The sequence below is a fragment of the Canis lupus genome, chromosome 25 (genome assembly GCF_048164855.1).
Source record: "Canis lupus baileyi chromosome 25, mCanLup2.hap1, whole genome shotgun sequence".
In the NCBI taxonomy this organism is placed as follows: domain Eukaryota; kingdom Metazoa; phylum Chordata; class Mammalia; order Carnivora; family Canidae; genus Canis; species Canis lupus.
In genome coordinates this window covers 24,814,717-24,832,637 of record NC_132862.1, presented here as the reverse complement: position 1 = coordinate 24,832,637, position 17,921 = coordinate 24,814,717, and the positions used below count along the sequence as shown (strand labels likewise).

General features: G+C 38.5%; 1 protein-coding gene across 3 annotated transcripts in view; it reads left to right on the top strand.

Moving 5' to 3' along the window:
* ETNK1 (ethanolamine kinase 1) overlaps positions 1-17,921 on the top strand; it is a 64,719-nt gene that overhangs the window by 1,317 nt on the left and 45,481 nt on the right. The window contains exon 1 of one of the 3 annotated variants that reach the window (XM_072798712.1): positions 164-297. The exons of the other annotated variants lie outside the window; for them this stretch is intronic. The gene's annotated coding sequence lies outside the window, so the exon portion shown is untranslated. Of the gene's footprint in view, positions 1-163; positions 298-17,921 lie in introns of those variants that run through there. 3 annotated transcript variants of the gene reach the window in all.

The following is a 17,921-nucleotide window of genomic DNA, read 5'->3' as shown; positions in this document are numbered from 1 at the left end:
TCTCTCACAGCCCTGACTGGGCCCGGGCCGGGGCCGGGGCCGGGGCCGGGGCCGGGGCCGGGGCCGACGCCGGGGCCGACGCCGGGGGTGGGGGTGGGGGTGGGGCCGGGGGCTCCCACAATCCCTCGATTCCCCGGTGATCGAGGGAGAACCAACGGGAACGTCTTCTCCCTCGGCCCTTTGGGAAGTGACCGTGTGTTTCCTCCATCCCACGGACGAAGGTCACTCCCCCTTCCTCCACAATTGCTTTTTTTGGAGGTTGTCCTCAGGGCAAAATTTCTTTCTGGAAGCAGCGACGTAAGTGACGCACCCATTCATACCGGGAAAATTCCTGTTGCTCGTTGCCCCTCCTCCCACTCCCCCAGCCCCTTCTCACTGCAGAAGGGACCTTTTCCAGCCCCCTTGCGAGGGGGTCCTCTCCGTTCGTCCCCAGTTACCTTCTCTCCTTCCACAGATAATGCAGTAATTAATCCTTCTGATCTTTTCCTTTCCCTTCCCGCCCCTCCCCCCTCGGCGGTTTACTCCTATTGATGTCTCACCCTGCGTTTTATCTTCTCAAATCCTCGGATTGGCGAGAGTACTCGGCTTCAGAGTAATAACTGTGGTCATGCATTACTCGATTGGGTTCTAAGGTAGCACTTACACATATTTTATTCGAATCGATGTTTCTGATTTTTTTTAGTCGCGTTAGTAAAATTAACCGTATTTGATGTTAGATGGATCAGTGTGCCATTGTATTCATAGGCAAAAATTAGGAAAGTCCTTAGGGACCTATGTGTTTTGTACTAACTTATTTCTAATAAATTAAGATTTAGTACATACGACATTTATTTTGAATATTAATTTAACTTTCGGAGTTTCAGGATCTAGGACAATGAACCTCCATTTTCCTTGCGTGCACAAAATAAAGTCAGTAATTTTGAAAGCTGAGATATTTGGGCTTTGTTTCAAATATGAGCAATACTGTAAGAAGTGGCCGAATTATCTGCTTTATTTTGTCGACTAATTTATTCAGCAGTGTTATCTGAATATTATCTCAGGTTCTTTGCTAAAGTAGTCACCTATACAAAGATGAATAAAACATGAACAGTGTTCTGGGGCCCAGAACGGTTCCTGACACTTGGGCTTTCAGAAGTGTTAGTTTCAGTTCTTGTTGCGTAGAAGAGTTTTGAGCATATTAAAAGGACCCATGTGTTTTGGGAAAAAAAAAATTGTTAGACAAAAATTTTGAAATTTTAAGGGACTGTTAGCTGACTAAACATAGGGAAGTCAGAATGATTTTCATGTGTAGTTAAAAAAAATTAGTAATCTCTATTTCCTTTATTTTTTTAAATATTTTTTTATTCATGAGAGACGCAGAGAGAGAGGCAGAGACACAGGCAGAGGGAGAGGCAGGCTCCCTGCGTGGAACCTGATGTGGGACTCCATCCCAGGACCCCTGCATCACGACCCAAGCCAAAGGCAGACGCTCAACTACTGAGCCACCCAGGCGCCCACTCTTCTTTCCTTTAATTAAGAAAGTTAAATTAATTGAAATTTCCAAAATTGAAACTTCCCAAGTTGAAACTCTGAACTTCATTAGTTTATTATTCATTAACTTGTTTGTAGTTTATTACAGAAGAGTTTTATATTCATTAAAATGATTTCTATTCTGGCAGCCAATTATAAACTAAACCGATATTAATTAAAGACAGTGCTGCTTCCTGGGAAACTTTGGTGCCGGCAAACTATGCTACTTTTAACACAGAGACTTTAAAGTTTGAAAAGCTTTGAAGATTGGTGTTTCCGTTTATGTATTTGTCTGTAGAACAGTAAATAACAGTTAACCCTGAGGTACCAATGGGCCAGGTTGTGAGTTAGGTGATGTATATATCTTATCATTTAATCCTACAAACAACCATATTAGGGTAGATGCTTTTTTTTTTTTTTTTAAGATTTTATTTATTTATTCATGAGAGAGAGGGGGGGGGGTGCAGAGGGAGAAGCAGGCTCCATCCAGGGAGCCCGTTGTGGGACTCAATTCTAGGTCTCCAAGATCAGGCCTTGGGCTGAAGGCAGGCGTTAAACCACTGAGCAACCCGGGCTGCCCCCTGCCCCGCACCCCCCTTTTTTAAATGAAACTCAGTGAAATAAAGCCAGGGTATAGGTAAAAAAGGGGAAAAAATGTAGTAACATCAAACTTTTTTGATGTCAGAAAGTACTTGGGATTGAATCCTACCTGTTATTCTTTATGCAGCAACTTTTCACTTTTAAGACCTTTGGACTCATAATCCAAACTTCCAATATGCTTGTCAGTGAAGGTAAATATTACTGCTTATTTTGCTGTAAGAATGATTATTAGAAATATAATTCTTCCCTGTGCAAGCAGTGCTTCTGATACAGAAGCTGAGACAACTATTACTCAAATTGGTAGTCAGTCATTCATTGGTGATTTCTCAACTTGAGAAAATCTGACTCCCATATTCTGTCATTACAGACTCTTCTTTATGATGCTTTAGGATTTCTCTCTCTCTCTCTCTCTTCTCTTTTTTTTAAAAAGATTTTATTTATTTATTCATGAGAGATATGGGGGTGGGGGCAGAGACACACAGGCAGAGGGATAAGCAGGCTCCATGCAGGGAGCCTGACGTGGGACCCGATCCTGGGTCTCCAGGATCACACCCTGGGCTGAAGGCAGCGCTAAACCACTGAGCCACCCGGGCTGCCCTAGGATTTTTTTTGGTAAATCTCAATGAGAATATTTCTTTTGAGATTTGCTTTTATTTCCTTTGAAGTATAAAGATAACAATTATACTTAACATTTCAGAAGGGGAAGTATGTATCATATAGTCAACAGATTAATAAGGGTATATAGCTGGGGCACCTGGGTGGGTCAGTGGTTGAGTGTCTGCCTTTGGCTCAGGTCATAATACCGGGTCCTGGAATCGAGTACCATATCGGGTATTCTTGCGTGGAGCTTGCTTCTCCCCCTGCCTATGTCTCTGCCTCTCTCTTTGTGTCTCTCATGAATAAACAAATAATCTTTTTTAGAAAAAAGAGGGTATATAGCCTATTTTTTCAAAGAAATTTTTTTCTAAGATTTTGTGTAATTAAAATATGCTTTAAACATACCTTAGAAGTTTAGTCTAGTAATACTTATTTTACCTGATGATTACTCATGAGCTAAACTATTCAGAACATACTGGAAAATCCAAAAGCAAACAAAAAAGACTGATTCAGTCAAAATGATACAGGGCTCAATCTTTGCTCAAAACTTACACACACAAGGAATGCTGTATCTTCTTTCAGATGGAATTTTAACAAGTTAATTTTTTTATTTTCCTATTCACACAAGATTGAAAAAAATTATGAGAAGATTGTTGAGCTTTTTGGAGTGTACCCTAATGCTTAGCTACCCTAAGTTACTCTTCCCTACTGGAAAGTAGATCCGAAACGACAGTACCAGTCACAGTGTTGTTTTTTTTTTTTTTCCCCCCCACGATGTTTTTTATTTCATAATATTTACTGAAGTTCTTAGTCTACTAGGGAGGATAAAATAATCATAATATAGTGTTTTTGGAATGAACGTTCATATTCATGTTTAAAGACTACAGAAGAACAATTAAAAAGCATACTGTTTTTTTCTTGCTGTACTACAAGTTTTTTTCATGTTTTTGGATGCATAGTTTTGTTATCCCTTTTTATATTTTTGTGTTTGGTTGTGTAGCTACATAGCAGTTTTTATATCCCCTTCTCTTTATTTAGTTATGTTGGAGATGGTTGCTAAAATACCCTATTAACAAAACCTATAATATTTCTTATTTTAATATTGATATTTGATATTTAATATCTAATAATGTATTAAATGAAGAATCAAAACAAAAACATATACAGTTCTTTTGAACTATGTCTCCTTTAGTGGTTTTTTTTTTTTTACGATTTTATTTATTCATGAGAGACCCAGAGAAAGGCAGAGACACAGGCAGAGAAAGAAGCAGGCTCCCCCGCGGGGAGCCCAATGTGGGACTCGATCCCCTGGGATCATGCCCTGAGCCGAAGTCAGACGCCCCCACCGCTGAGCCACCCAGGCCTCCCAAAGAGGTTATAGTTTTTATTCAACATGACTTTTAATATCAGCAGTTAGGTCCAGTTTTCCATTTCCTATGCCTTTTCTTTTTGTGAGATTATCAGTGTTTTATAATAATGTATTTGATGGGTAGTAGGCCCTAATAACTTTGTTGAGTATAGCTAAGAACAGATGTTTGACAGGCATCTCCTATTAAAGGTGTGTGTGTATATTTTTTTTAAAGTAATCTCTACACCCACCATGGGCCTTGAACTCATGACACTGAGAGCAAGATGCTCTACCAACTGAACTAGCTAAGCTCCCCAAAGATATGTAATGTTTGATAGACTCCCATGTCTTTTATTATGACTAAAATGTCAGAAAAGCCTAACATGTTAGTTCATTTTCAGGTATTTACAGCTGTGTGACTTGGACTAAAACAGCTTGACCTCTCTTGGGCCTCAGCATAATGTGGTGGAAAGAGGCTGGTTTTTGAATCCTGATACCAGCCATTTGTACAACCTTTGGCAAGTTTTAAATCTCTGTGAAATGGGATTACTATTTACCTTGGAAAATAGGCTAGTAGAAAATAATAGAATTTTACTACTCTAACGCTTTACTACTAATGGTAATTTTACAACCAGCACCAGTTTTTACTACTTTACTACTAATAGAATATCCTGAGAAATACATAAAGTTATGCATAGTATATATTAATACTACATACCTCCAACTCTTTCCCTCCCATCTCCCTCAGCAGCCCCTCCCATTTGTAAATGGGATACTTGATCCGAAAGAATTGTAAGCTCCTAAAATTCAGTAATTTTGTTATGTATATATATAGACATATACATATGTGTGTATATATATCTTAAAAGCTTTATTTGTTTTAGAGAGGAAGAACTTGTGCATGTGTGAGTGAGGAGGGGCAGAGGGAGAGAGAATCCTAAGCAGACTCCACACCCAGCACTGAGCCCAGTGCAGGGCTTGATGTCACACCCTGAGACCATAACCTGAGCCAAAATAAAGAGCCTGATGCTTAACCAACTGAGCCATCCATGTGCCCCCGATACATTTTTTTTTTAAAGGTATTTTTATTTATTTATTTATTTATTTATTTATGATAGTCAGAGAGAGAGGCAGAGACACAGGCAGAGGGAGAAGCAGGCTCCATGCACCGGGAGCCCGACGTGGGATTCGATCCCGAGTCTCCAGGAAGGTGCCCTGGGCCAAAGGCAGGCGCTAAACCGCTGTGCCACCCAGGGATCCCCCATTTTTTTTTTTTTTTTTTTTTTGTAGCAGGGATGATGCTGATTTTAAACAGCATTCTTTTGTACAACTAACTATAACAAGGTAAGCATGGGAAAATGTAGGAGGGAAGGCTTTATGGAGGGGATACCTGAACTGAGCTTTGAAGGAAAGATGTGGTCAGATGGTATGGGGAAACATTTCTGGGTAATGAAACCTAGTTTCACAAAGCTGGACTATGAGGGAAAAAAAAAACAAAGCTAGGCTATGAGTATTTTGGGGGCAGAATGGAGTATGAACAAGAAAAGAAGTGGGACTGATTTTTGAGAAAGGGAGTTGTTAGATATGAAGGTTTTGTGCTTCATTAAGGAGGTGGTATTTTATTATCTAGGATATAAGGGGAAGCCAGTGAATATTTTTAAGCAGGTGAGTTATATTGTATATTTTTTAGAGCAGTGGCAGACTATATTGAAGGCAGCAGTAGTTGAATGAGGTGTTTTGAATCAGGGAATAAGTGATCACCTAGGATATTGGTTTTGAAACTGGTGGTTACCCACACTAATTCGATGTTAAAATCAATAAAGTGAATTGAAACCGCTACAATTTAAAAAGATGAGTTAAAATAGGATGTGATAGGATAGATCAGAGAGTCTTGCAAACAATGAAGTAAAGGCTGTTTAGTGAAGCTTGTTTTAGTTTCATATGAAAGTAGGTACTGAATTAGATGATAAATGTGTATTTTTGTCTGCATATCACATTAAAAAATGAGAAAGAGGGGCAGCCCCGGTGGCGCAGCGGTTAAGCGCCGCCTGCAGCCCAGGGCGTGATCCTGGAGACCTGGGATCGAGTCCCACGTCAGGCTCCCTGCATGGAGCCTGCTTCTCCCTCTAACTGTGTCTCTGCCTCTCTCTCTAGCTGTGTCTCTATGAATAAATAAATAAAATCTTTAAAAAAAAAAATACGCTTTAAAAAAAAAAAAAACAAAAAAAAAAATGAGAAAGACTTAGCCTAGGAGAGACTGTTAAGTTAGTCCAGACAAGAGGTGCTGTGACCCAAATTAGGACAGCTGCCTTGGAGATGAAAATAAAGAACAGATTTGACATTTCAGAAAGTAAATATGCAGGACTTAATTGCTTGCAGGTGAGGGAAAAGGCAAGCTTAGGGTTTTTTTTTTTTTCCCTTTATTTTTCTGTCGGTGACAAAAAATAGAGAAGTAATGGAAGATCTGTGTTTAAGGAATCAGGTTATTTCTCATGATTTTGTCTTCTCAGGAATTATTTTGCTTTTTGATAAAAAATATTTTTTATGACCCTTTTATTTTTTTTAAATTTTATTTATTTATTCATGAGAGACGCAGAGAGAGAGAGAAGCAGGCTCCATGCAGGGAGCCGGATGTGGGTGGGACTCGATCATGGGACTCCAGGATCACGCCCTGAGCAGAAGGCAGATGCTCAACCGCTGAGCCACCCAGGTGTCCCTGACCCTTTTAAAAGTCATGAGAGGGATCCCTGGGTGGCGCAGCGGTTTAGCGCCTGCCTTTGGCCCAGAGCACGATCCTGGAGACCCGGGATTGAATCCCACGTCGGGCTCCCGGTGCATGGAGGTGCTTCTCCCTCTGCCTGTGTCTCTGCCTCTCTCTCTCTCTCTCTCTGTGACTATCATAAATAAATAAAAATTAAAAAAAAAAAAGTTTAAAAGTCATGAGATACAGGGGTTCCTGGGTGGCTCAGTTGGTTAACAAATACTGTGTAACCGAACCCTGGGAAAGAAAATATCCCCAATCCAGAATCTCTCTATTTTCCTTCCTGGTCCTAATCTCTCCCTCCTTCTAGTGGAAGTCACAATAGCAGGTTGTTTTTTTGTTTTTGTTTTTGTTTGTTTTTTTAAACTAACAGTATTTTGAATTAGTCATTTTTTTTACAAGTCAGTACTATGAGAAAATAATATATTAAGTTTATTAATTTTCTTTTATAGGGAGCATGAACATGAAATAATTTAGTTTTACTAAACATTTCACAATATTGAAACTTTGAATAGGAAGAAAAACCATCTTCTATTCGTATTTTATTAAAAAAAAAGGACCGTTTTTTATTACCTTATATTTCTGCCATACATATTTTACATAATTAGGATCATGCCACATGTACAATTTTGAGTTCCTGTTTTTCATCCTTTCACTTCTACATGCTTGTATGTTATTGACTATAATGTTTGATAGCTATAAACATAATATTTGGTCATGTTAAACATCATGTGACTTAATTATTAAAATGAAGCTTAAAAATAGCTAGAGAGTATAGAGTAGAAAACTACAAAGGCTCATATCCTATCTAAACCTGTTGATTTTGTTTAAAAAATATAAATAATATTGTTTAAAAAATAATATATACTCTTTATAAAATATTTAAAACTTATACAAGGCTATAAGACGAAAAGTAGAAAGTTCAACTCCCTCAACTTCCAACTCATTCATTCTCCCTGCAGTAATTTTGTGAGCAATTTTTTGAACATCCAAAAAATTAGATTATATGGATTTATTAGGGCACAAATCACCTATGTTAATAAATATCAAATATAATTATATTCCTTTTATATACACAAAGTTATTCTGTATCTTGCATTTTTAATTTTTTAAAAAAGATTTTATTTACTTATTTATTCATGAGAGACACAGAAAGAGAGAGGCAGAGAGACACAGGCTCCATGCAGGGCGGCTGATGTGGGACTCAAACCCTGGTCTCCAGGATCACACTGTGGGCTGAAGGTCGCGCTAAACCGCTGAGCCACTGGGGCTGCCCTGTATCTTGCATTTTAAAATAATGTATCTTAGACATCCTCCTGTGTCAGTATGTATAATCTGCCCCATATATTTTTTAAAGAATTAATTTTTTTAGAGGGCATGTGCTGTGTACATGTTTGCACAAGTGGGGGGAGGGGTAGAGGGAGAGGGAGAATCTTAATATGACTACATGCTTGATGGAGCCTGATGTGGGGCTTCATCTCACAACCCTGAGAACATGACCTGAGCAGAAAATGAGAGTTGGAGCCTCAAACGACTGAGCCACCAAGGTACCTCTGCCCCATGTTTTTTAAACATCATAGAATTGTTTTATTTTTTGCATATTAAAAATAGTATTGCATAAACTGCTTTTATATATATATATGTATAGTTTTTAAAGATTTTATTCATTTATTCATGAGAGACAGAGAGAGAGAGAGAGAGAGAGGGGCAGAGACACAGGCAGAGGGAGAAGCAGGCTCCATGCAGGGAGCTCAATGTGGGACTCGGTCCCGGAGCCTCAGGATCACGCCCTGGGCCAAAGGCAGGTGCTAAACCGCTTGGCCACCGCGGCTGCCTCCCCCCCCCCTTTTTTTTTCTTTAATGTTTAAGTAATTTCTACACCCAACATGGGGCTTGAGCTCACAATCCTGAGATCAAGAGTCACATGCTCCTCTGACTGAGCCACCCAAGTGTCCCTAAACCTTATTAGTGGGATTAAAAGGTTAAAAACTATGTGCCAGTTAGGATCCTACAGAGAAACAGAATTTCGTATATATACTATATAGTCTTTGTTTCAAAGAATTGGCTCATAACAGTTGTAGAGGCTGATAAGTCTGAATTGTAGGGCAGGATAGTAGGTTAGAAACTTAGGAGTTGATGGTGTAGTCTTTTTTTTTTTTTTTTTTTTAATTTATTTATTTGAGAGGGAAAGCGTCCCTGTGTACATGCAAGTCAGGGGAGAGGCAGAGGGAGAGAATCTACAAGCAAGCTCCCTGCTGTGTGTGGAGCCCAGTGTGATGTGGAGCTCCATGGGGGGCTCTATGCTAGGCTTGATCCCACAACCCATAAAATCTTTATTTGAGCCAAAATCAAGAGTCAGATGCTTGGCCGAGTGAACCACCCAGACGCCCCATGCTGCAATCTTTCCTTTCCCTTTCCCTTTCCTTTCCTTTTTCGATTTATTCATGAGAGACACAGAGAGAGGCAGAAACATAGGCAGAGGGAGAAGCAGGCTCCTCATTGGGAGCCTGATGAGGGACTCAATTCCAGGACCCCAAGATCATGACCTGCACCAGAGGCAGACAGACACTCAGCCACTGAGACACCCAGATGCCCCTGATGCTGCAATCTTAAAGCAGATTTTTTTTTTTTAAGATTTTATTTATGAGAAACACAGGGATATTGAGAGGCAGTGACACAGGCAGAGGGAGAAGCAGGCTCCATGCAGGGAGCCCGATGTGGGACTCGATCCCGATGTGGGACTCGATCCCGGGACTCCAGGACTCCAGGATCGCACCCTGAGCCGAAGGCAAAGCTACCCAGGTGTCCCTTAAAGCAGATTTCTTCAGGAACACTTAAGAAACTTGTTTTATATTACTTAAAGTGATTGGATGAGGCCCACTCATGTAACGGTAGTTGTTAAGTACATCTACAAAATACTTTCACAGCTATATCTAGATTAGTGTTTCATTGACTAACTGGGTATTATAGCCAATCCAAGTTGACACATAAAACTATCATGCTGTTTCTCACTTTAATATTGCCAAATTGTCATGAAAGGTGTGTTAATTTATAGTTTTCAACATGGTATTGGAGAGTACATTTTTCATTATACCTTGTCCAATCTGATACAAAATTAAAAAATTTTTGTTAGTGGGATGCACAAAAATGGTATTGTTCATTACATTCTTTTTGTTATTTTGGAAGATGATGGAACCCAATGACTTTTTTTCCCCACTTTCCCCACAAAACAGTTAACTGGTAAGTATTAATTTCCACCTTTCTAGGCTTTTTGTTTGTGTAGTAACCGTTATCTTAATTGAAACTTTTTATTTTATTGACCTGAAAGAGTTTATTCATTTAAATTCAGTAATTAGTTATCCTAGATCATAAGTGTATGTCAAAACAGGTTCCCTGCTTGGTATCTTTTTTTTTTTTTTTTTTTTTTTTAAGATTTTATTTATTCATGAGAGACAGAGAGCGAGAGAGTGAGGCAGAGATATAGGCAGAGGGAGAAGCAAATTCCATACAGGGAGCCTGCTGGTGGACTCAATCCTGGGACTCTGGGATCATGCCCTAAGCCAAAGGCAGACGCTCAACTGCCGAGCCACCCAGGCGTCCCTCTGCTTGGTATCTTAAATCATCCTTAGGATTAAAGAAATTTCAAGAGTGACTAAGTAGAGTTTAATACTTTTACCACCTCAGGGTTTGTAGTTGTAGGACAGTGTCACATACCGAAAGAAGGTATTGGACTGTATTTTGCGGGTCTCAAAATGACCTTTAAGTTTATTGATGTCACTTTAGCTTCTAAGGTGTCATTAAAGCTATAAACTCTTTTTGCCCACCAGGTGTTCTATATTGCTGTAAATAGCATCTGTGGCAGGTTTGGGCAATTTTGTAAGTTCCCAGTTGGTATGGTCCATTAGTCCAGACTGCAGGGTAAATTTATGTGTCTTCTATTTTATAAAGCTAAAGGAAGCATTTCCACAAAACATAATCTAATCAGTAATACATTCTGGCAGAGGAGACAAAATCACCTCATATATCTGTTCCAACACTAATTTGCATCCAAAATTTTCTCATCAACAGTAGCATCCCCGTATCTCAAGTTTTACCTATTGTTCCTTTTAGAGTCTCTGATGAAGGTGTTAGATTCATTGGGCTTCCATGTCAAGGAGTCTCAAAAAGGTTTCTTCTCTCCCGCTCTAGGCCATTTTACCCACATATGTTCATTTGGTCTCGGGTCTCTGGCTCCTGAGGGTTAAGATTCTACCTTCACAGTCATTTTTCATCTTTGATTGATCTGTTGACTATCCCCAGGTTGATGGCACATGCTTAATATCATAGTTTTTTTCCTCTTTGTGTTTTGGCTTTTTTTTTTTTTTTAAGATTTTATTTATTCATGAGAGATACAGAGAGAGAGGCAGAGACATAGGCAGAGGGAGGAGCAGGCTCCTCTCAGGGAGCCCGATGCAGGACTTGATCCCCAGGCTCCGGGATCACATGCTGAGCCGAAGGCAGACTCTTAACTGCTGAGCCACCCAGGTGTCCCTGTGTTCTGGCTTTTTAAGGTCTCCAAACTAGAGTAAATAGAGTAGATTTGTTAGGGGCCTTTCAATATTGGGAGACTAAGTAGCAGCTCCTATCAGTCCACTCAGTATCTGATAATGATGGGTTAAAAACTTTTGCCAACTTTATCAATATCTGCTTTATTTATCTGGTTTTTTCGGTAACCACTAAAACCTTCCATTCTACTGGGGCAAGTAGATTTGCCATCTCCTTTGTCTTTTCTGCTTGTTAGTGAACCATCTAATTTTTTGGTATCATTCCTGACCTGTGACGGGAAGCTTGAGACAGCAACTCTGATCCAACATCCTGAACAGTTTCTTTTGTTGGTAAAAGTAAAGTTACATGGGTCCCCATGTAGTAGGAGTAATTTTTATACACAGTATTCACCACGACCTGGGGATGGGATATATTAAGTGGTTGAATATCTTGGTCACTATAAAGCAAATCTAGTATGGCCTGCATGTACAGCATATCAACCACTTCATCTGGACTATTCCACTTTGCATGCAAAGGACAGGACAGTTCCTCTTCTCAGGATAAACAAACTCTCTAGCCACTTCATTCATTGTACAAGGCTAGCCCTCTTGTTTGGGTTAGTCATTGCCATTAAGGAATAACAGTAGTGATCTGTGGGTCCTGTATTATCACAAACGTGCTATGGTCTTCAAACCATAGACTGCTTCTACTTTAACCATTCTTTTTTTAAATTTATTTTAAGGATTTTTATATATTTGAGAGAGAATGTGAGCAAGCACAAGCAGAGGGAGCTACGGAGGGGGAGAAGCAGGCTAACTTAACCATTCTTATGAGTTGTATTAATAAAGGTTTTTTTTAGGGGTGCCTGGGTGGCACAGTTGGTTAAGTATCTGCCTTCAGCTTAAGTCATGATCCCAGGGTCCTGGGATTGAGCCCCACTTTGGGCTCCCTGCTCAGTGGGGAGCCTGCTTCTCCCCCTCCCTCTGCCATTCCCCCTGCTTGTGCTCATGTGCTCTCTCTGTCAAATAAATAAAATCTCTAAAAAAATTAAAAAAACAAAAAGGTTTTTTAGGGAGCTAGCTATCTTGAGCCATTAAATGAGACAACTTTTACACTATATCCCCTGGTTTTATTAGTTTCCTGATTTTGTTTCCTTGCCTCCTGAATCATTTTGGTAAACAGCTGTAAATTTGCTGTTCAGCATGATTTTTCTCCTTTATGATGGTTTTGAGGTTAGCAACTTGATGGTGCACTGGACCAGTTGGAATCTGGGTCTGTGTAACGTCACAATCCACCCTAAAAGTGTCTGGCTTTCTGTTCTAGGTAGTATGCTAACAATAGCCAGTGAATTGTGCATTTAGGCAATTTCTCATTTTGCATTTTATTGTGGATTCAGTGACTAAACTCCTCTGAGGTTGGATCTGTCATTGCTAGGTTCCATTTATTTTTACCTCCTGTAACAGATGGCAGCATGCCTACTGTTTAATACTATGGGTGATTTGGCAAACACCTGGCGTCAGGGATTTATCATCCTCTAACCTTTTTTTTCCCCCAAATGATGCTTTAGCAATATTATAGTGAGTCTAGGATTATACTAGTGAACTTGAGGTAGGTTTTGATATCCTTGAAACAGATTAAGACCTGTTCTGCCATTGTGACTTTGGATAAGTAAGGGAACTTACCTAGGCCATAGATTTTCATTCTACAAATTGATCATTTCTAAGGTATTTTACAATCAATTTATTTTATTTTATTTTTTTTTAAATATTTTTTTTTTCTTTATTTATTTATGATAGTCACACAGAGAGAGAGAGAGAGAGAGAGGCAGAGACATAGGCAGAGGGAGAAGCAGGCTCCATGCACCGGGAGCCCGACGTGGGATTCGATCCCGGGTCTCCAGGATCGCGCCCTGGGCCAAAGGCAGGCGCCAAACCGCTGCGCCACCCAGGGATCCCTACAATCAATTTATATATAAGCAAACATATATTGAATATGCCTGTGTTCTAGGCCATTGTTTCTCGACCCTTTTAATAATTTCTCCCTAAACAGAAAGTTTAAATTAAAAATTTTATTGATTTCTATCTAACAGAAATTATGTACTGAAGAATTAAATTTTGTCAGGATTGTGTTTTGATGAGCCACAAACCATTGTAATACCTAAGATTTTTTTTTTTGTTTCTTTGTTAGTGATAGCTGTGTTGAGAATGCATGTAATAGAGTAAGAAATTTTATTTCATTTCATAGATATATGTATCCTTTGACTTAGATGTAGTTACATCCTGACACCCACTGTAAGTCAGATATCCTAAATCAAAATGCATTTTACACACTAAGTCAAAGATATCCTAAATCAAAATGCATTTTACACACGTAACCAACTGAGCCTCATAGCTTAGCCTAGCCGACTTTAAATATGCCCAGAACACTGATATTTGCCTGCAGTTGGACAAAAATCATCTAACACAGGCCTATTTTATAATAAAGTGTTGAATATTTTATGTTATTTATTGAATATGGTACTGAAAGTGAAAAACAATGGTTGTATGGGTATAGAATGGTTATTTATGTACTGGTTGTTTGTTCTCATAATCCTGTGGCTGGTTGAGAGCTGGAGCTGCTTTTGCCCATAGTCATGAGAGAGGATCATACTGTATATTGCCAATCCTAAATTCACATTCAGGGTATGGTTTTACTGAATGCATATTGTTTTTACACCATTGTAAAGTTGGAAAATTGTAAGTCAGACTATCCTAAGTTGGGGACCATTTGTCCGTCTATATCTATACCTCTTCTTTAAAATACTAAGGTAGAAATTAGAGAAAGTGCAAAAGTACTTGTATATTTCTTTTCAGTTTTTAAAACTATAAAGCTTTGGGGAATTTTCTTTAAGATTACCTAGAGCTGAAGGTAATGAGAAGGTTATGTGAAGGTACATTCTTCCTGATGTGGATGTCACATTAACTCTAATAACAGTCTGCTTGATGTTAAGTTATACACATAATAAAAAGCACACATCAAGTGTGTAGAACCTGATTAATTGCTGTAGGTGTTGATATGTTGTATATTTACTGCACTCCTTGGTATAGGATTCTAATTTGTTCTTTAAAATTGCCTTGACTGTTCTTTTTAAATTGCCATATAAATTGCAGACTTAGCTTTTCAATTTTCACAAAAAGAAACTGAATGAGAGTTTGATACTTTGAGGCATCTATAGATATTTGAGAAGTAAAAATCGTTAATAATATTGTCTTAAAATCCATAAACAAGGAATATTCCATTTATTTAGTCCTTTTATTTTTCTCAAACTTTTTTTTTTTTTTTTTAAAGTAAACTCTACTCCCAATGTGGGCCTCAAACTCATGACCCCGAGATCAAGAGTTGCATGCCTTACAGCCTGAGCCAGCAGGCACCCCTTCTCAGACTTTTGAAGTTTTCTTTTCTTTTTTTTTTAAGGTTTTATTTCTTTATTCATGAGAGACACGGGGGTGGGGGGCGAGGGGGGAGGATTGGGGCAGAGACACAGGCAGAAGGAGAAGTGGGCTCCATGCAGGGAGCCTGATGTTGGGACTTGATCCTGGGACTCCAGGATCATGCCCTGGGCTGAAGGCAGACTCTCAACCACTGAGCCACCCAGGCGTCTCAGACTTTTGAAGTTTTCAGTGTGGTGGTCTTGCATGTTTCATTTTATTTTTCTTTTTCCCCCTAGGAATTTGATGTTTTTTGATATTATTATAAAAGGTATAATTAAAAAAATGAATTGTTGGTATATAGAAATTCAATCTATTGTTATGTATTGAAATTTTCAAACATGAGTTCTAATGTTTAATGTATATGCTTTTTGTATTTTCCCTGTGTTTGCAAATGATGATACATATATTTTTTCTCTTTCCTATTCTTCCTTTATTTATTTATTTATTTTTTGCCTTACTGCACTGGCTAGGATGTCCAGCACAATGTTGAAATAAAAGGTGATAGTGTGAGCATCCTTATCATGTTCCCAATCTCAGGGGGAGAATGCTTTCAGTAATTTATTATGAGGTATGATGATGTCTGTAGGTTTTCTTTGGATACTCTGTCAGATTAAGGAAATTTCCTCTTTATGTATGTATGTATGTATGTGTTTTTAAGTAATCTCTGCACCCCGTGTGGAGTTCTAACTCACAACCTTGAGATCAAATTGTATGTTCTATGGACTGAGCCAGCTAGGGGCTCCAAGGAAGTTTTCATCTTATTTTTAGTTTGCAAATGTTTTAATCATACATGGGTATTGAATTTTTCATGTGCTTTTTCTTTTTTGCATCTCATGATGATTACATATTTTCCTCCAAATTTCTGTTATTAAGCTGAATAACATTGAGTTTTTTAAAAAATTGAATGTTAAAAGTCTTTGCTTATATAGAGTAAGCCCCATTTGGTTCCGATTTGTTCTTTTTTTTTATATTGTATTCGTTACTAATATTTAAAAAACATTTTTATTTATTTACATAATCTCTATACAATGGGGCTCAAAATCACTACCCTGAGATCAAGAGTCTCACCCTCTTTTGACTGGGCTAGCTAGATGCTCCTAGTTAATATTTTGATAAGGATTTTTGCAACTATTTTCTTGTAATGTCCTTGGCATGTTTTGGTATCTTATTAACTGTTTTCTTTTTCTTAATAATTTTGCTTGGAAGTTATCAACATTATCTTTAAAAAGAATAATTTTGATTGTTGAGTTCTATTTTTTTTTTTTTGTTGAGTTCTATTTTATTGATAATTTTGCCCTTTTATTTTCTTCCTAATCTTTTTTTTTTAAGATTAACTGGCTGTTATTTTTCTAGTTTTTTTTTAAGCTGGAAGCTTATGTCACCAGTTTTCTGCCTTTATTTATTTTTTATTTTATTTTATTTTTTTCTGCCTTTATATTTACTTACTTACTTTATTTATTTATTTATTTTTGCCTTTATTTTTTTAAAGATTTTATTTGACAGAGAGATAGCACAAGCAGGGGAGTGGCTGAGGGGGAGGGAGAGGAAGAGGGAGAACGAGAAGCAGGAGCAGGCTCCAACTGAGCAGAGAGCCTGATGTGGGCTTGATCCCAGGGCCTTGGGAATATGACCTGAGCCAAAGGCAGGTGCTTAACCAATTTAGCCACCCAGGCTCCCCATTTTTTTTTTTCTCAATATTTTCATTTACGTGATCCTGAAAGTGCCCACAAGTTTTGAAATATTTTTATCATCATTCACTTCAGAATGTTTTCTAATTATCTTTTTTTCTTCATCCCATGGATTATTTACACATTCATTATTGCTTCATTTCAAATGAATGGGAGAGTTTTTTTTTTTTTTTTTTTTTTTATTGGTGTTCAATTTACTAACATACAGAATAATACCCAGTGCCCGTCACCCATTCACTCCCACCCCCCGCCCTCCTCTGAATGGGAGAGTTTTAAAGTCTTTTTTCTTTTTTTTAAATAGATTCATTTGAGAGAGATAACATGTGTGCGCACATGCATGAGCAAGGGGGAGGGGTAGAGGGAGAAGCAGACTCTGCTGAGCAGAGAGCCTGATGCAGACCTCCATCCCAGGACCCTGGGATCATGACCTGAGCCACCCAGGGGCCCTAAAGTCTTTTCTTTACTGTGGTAAAAAACAACATAAAACTTACTATTTTAATCATTTTTATTTGGGATATGTATATCCCAATATAAATAACATATCCCACATAAATAACAGTTAATGTGCACTTTGTGTTATTGATGTCTAGCACGTATTCTCTTGTAGTTTGAGAAAATATTCTGATTTTTTTTTTTTTTTTTATTTTTTTATTTATTTATGATAGTCACAGAGAGAGAGAGAGAGAGAGAGGCAGAGACACAGGCAGAGGGAGAAGCAGGCTCCATGCACCGGGAGCCTGATGTGGGATTCGATCCCGGGTCTCCAGGATCGCGCCCTGGGCCAAAGGCAGGCGCCAAACCGCTACGCCACCCAGGGATCCCAATATTCTGATTTTTGATGTTTATTGAGGCTTGTTTATAATCAGGCTTATAGTTAGTTTTGCTAATACTTCATGTAGGCTTTATTTTTTTATTTTTTTATTTTTTAGTAAATTTGTTTTATTTTATTTTTTAAATTTTATTTATTTATGATAGTCACAGAGAGAGAGAGAGAGAGAGAGAGAGGCAGAGACACAGGCAGAGGGAGAAGCAGGCTCCATGCACCGGGAGCCCGACGTGGGATTCGATCCCGGGTCTCCAGGATTGCGCCCTGGGCCAAAGGCAGGTGCCAAACCGCTGCGCCACCCAGGGATCCCTCATGTAGGCTTTAAAAGCATGTGTATTATCGTTGGATACAGAGTTCTGTGTATGTCAAGGAAGTTGGGGTTTTGATTCTGTTGTTTAGATCACTTGTATGCATAATGATTTTTGTCTGTTTTTAAAAATATCAGCTCTTGAGAAACGTACTTAAGATTCAACCAATTATCCAATTAGTTTGTCAGTTTTTTCTTTTTTTTTTTTTAAAGATTTTATTTATTTATTCATGATAGTCACAGAGAGAGAGAGAGGCAGAGAGACACAGGCAGAGGGAGAAGCAGGCTCCA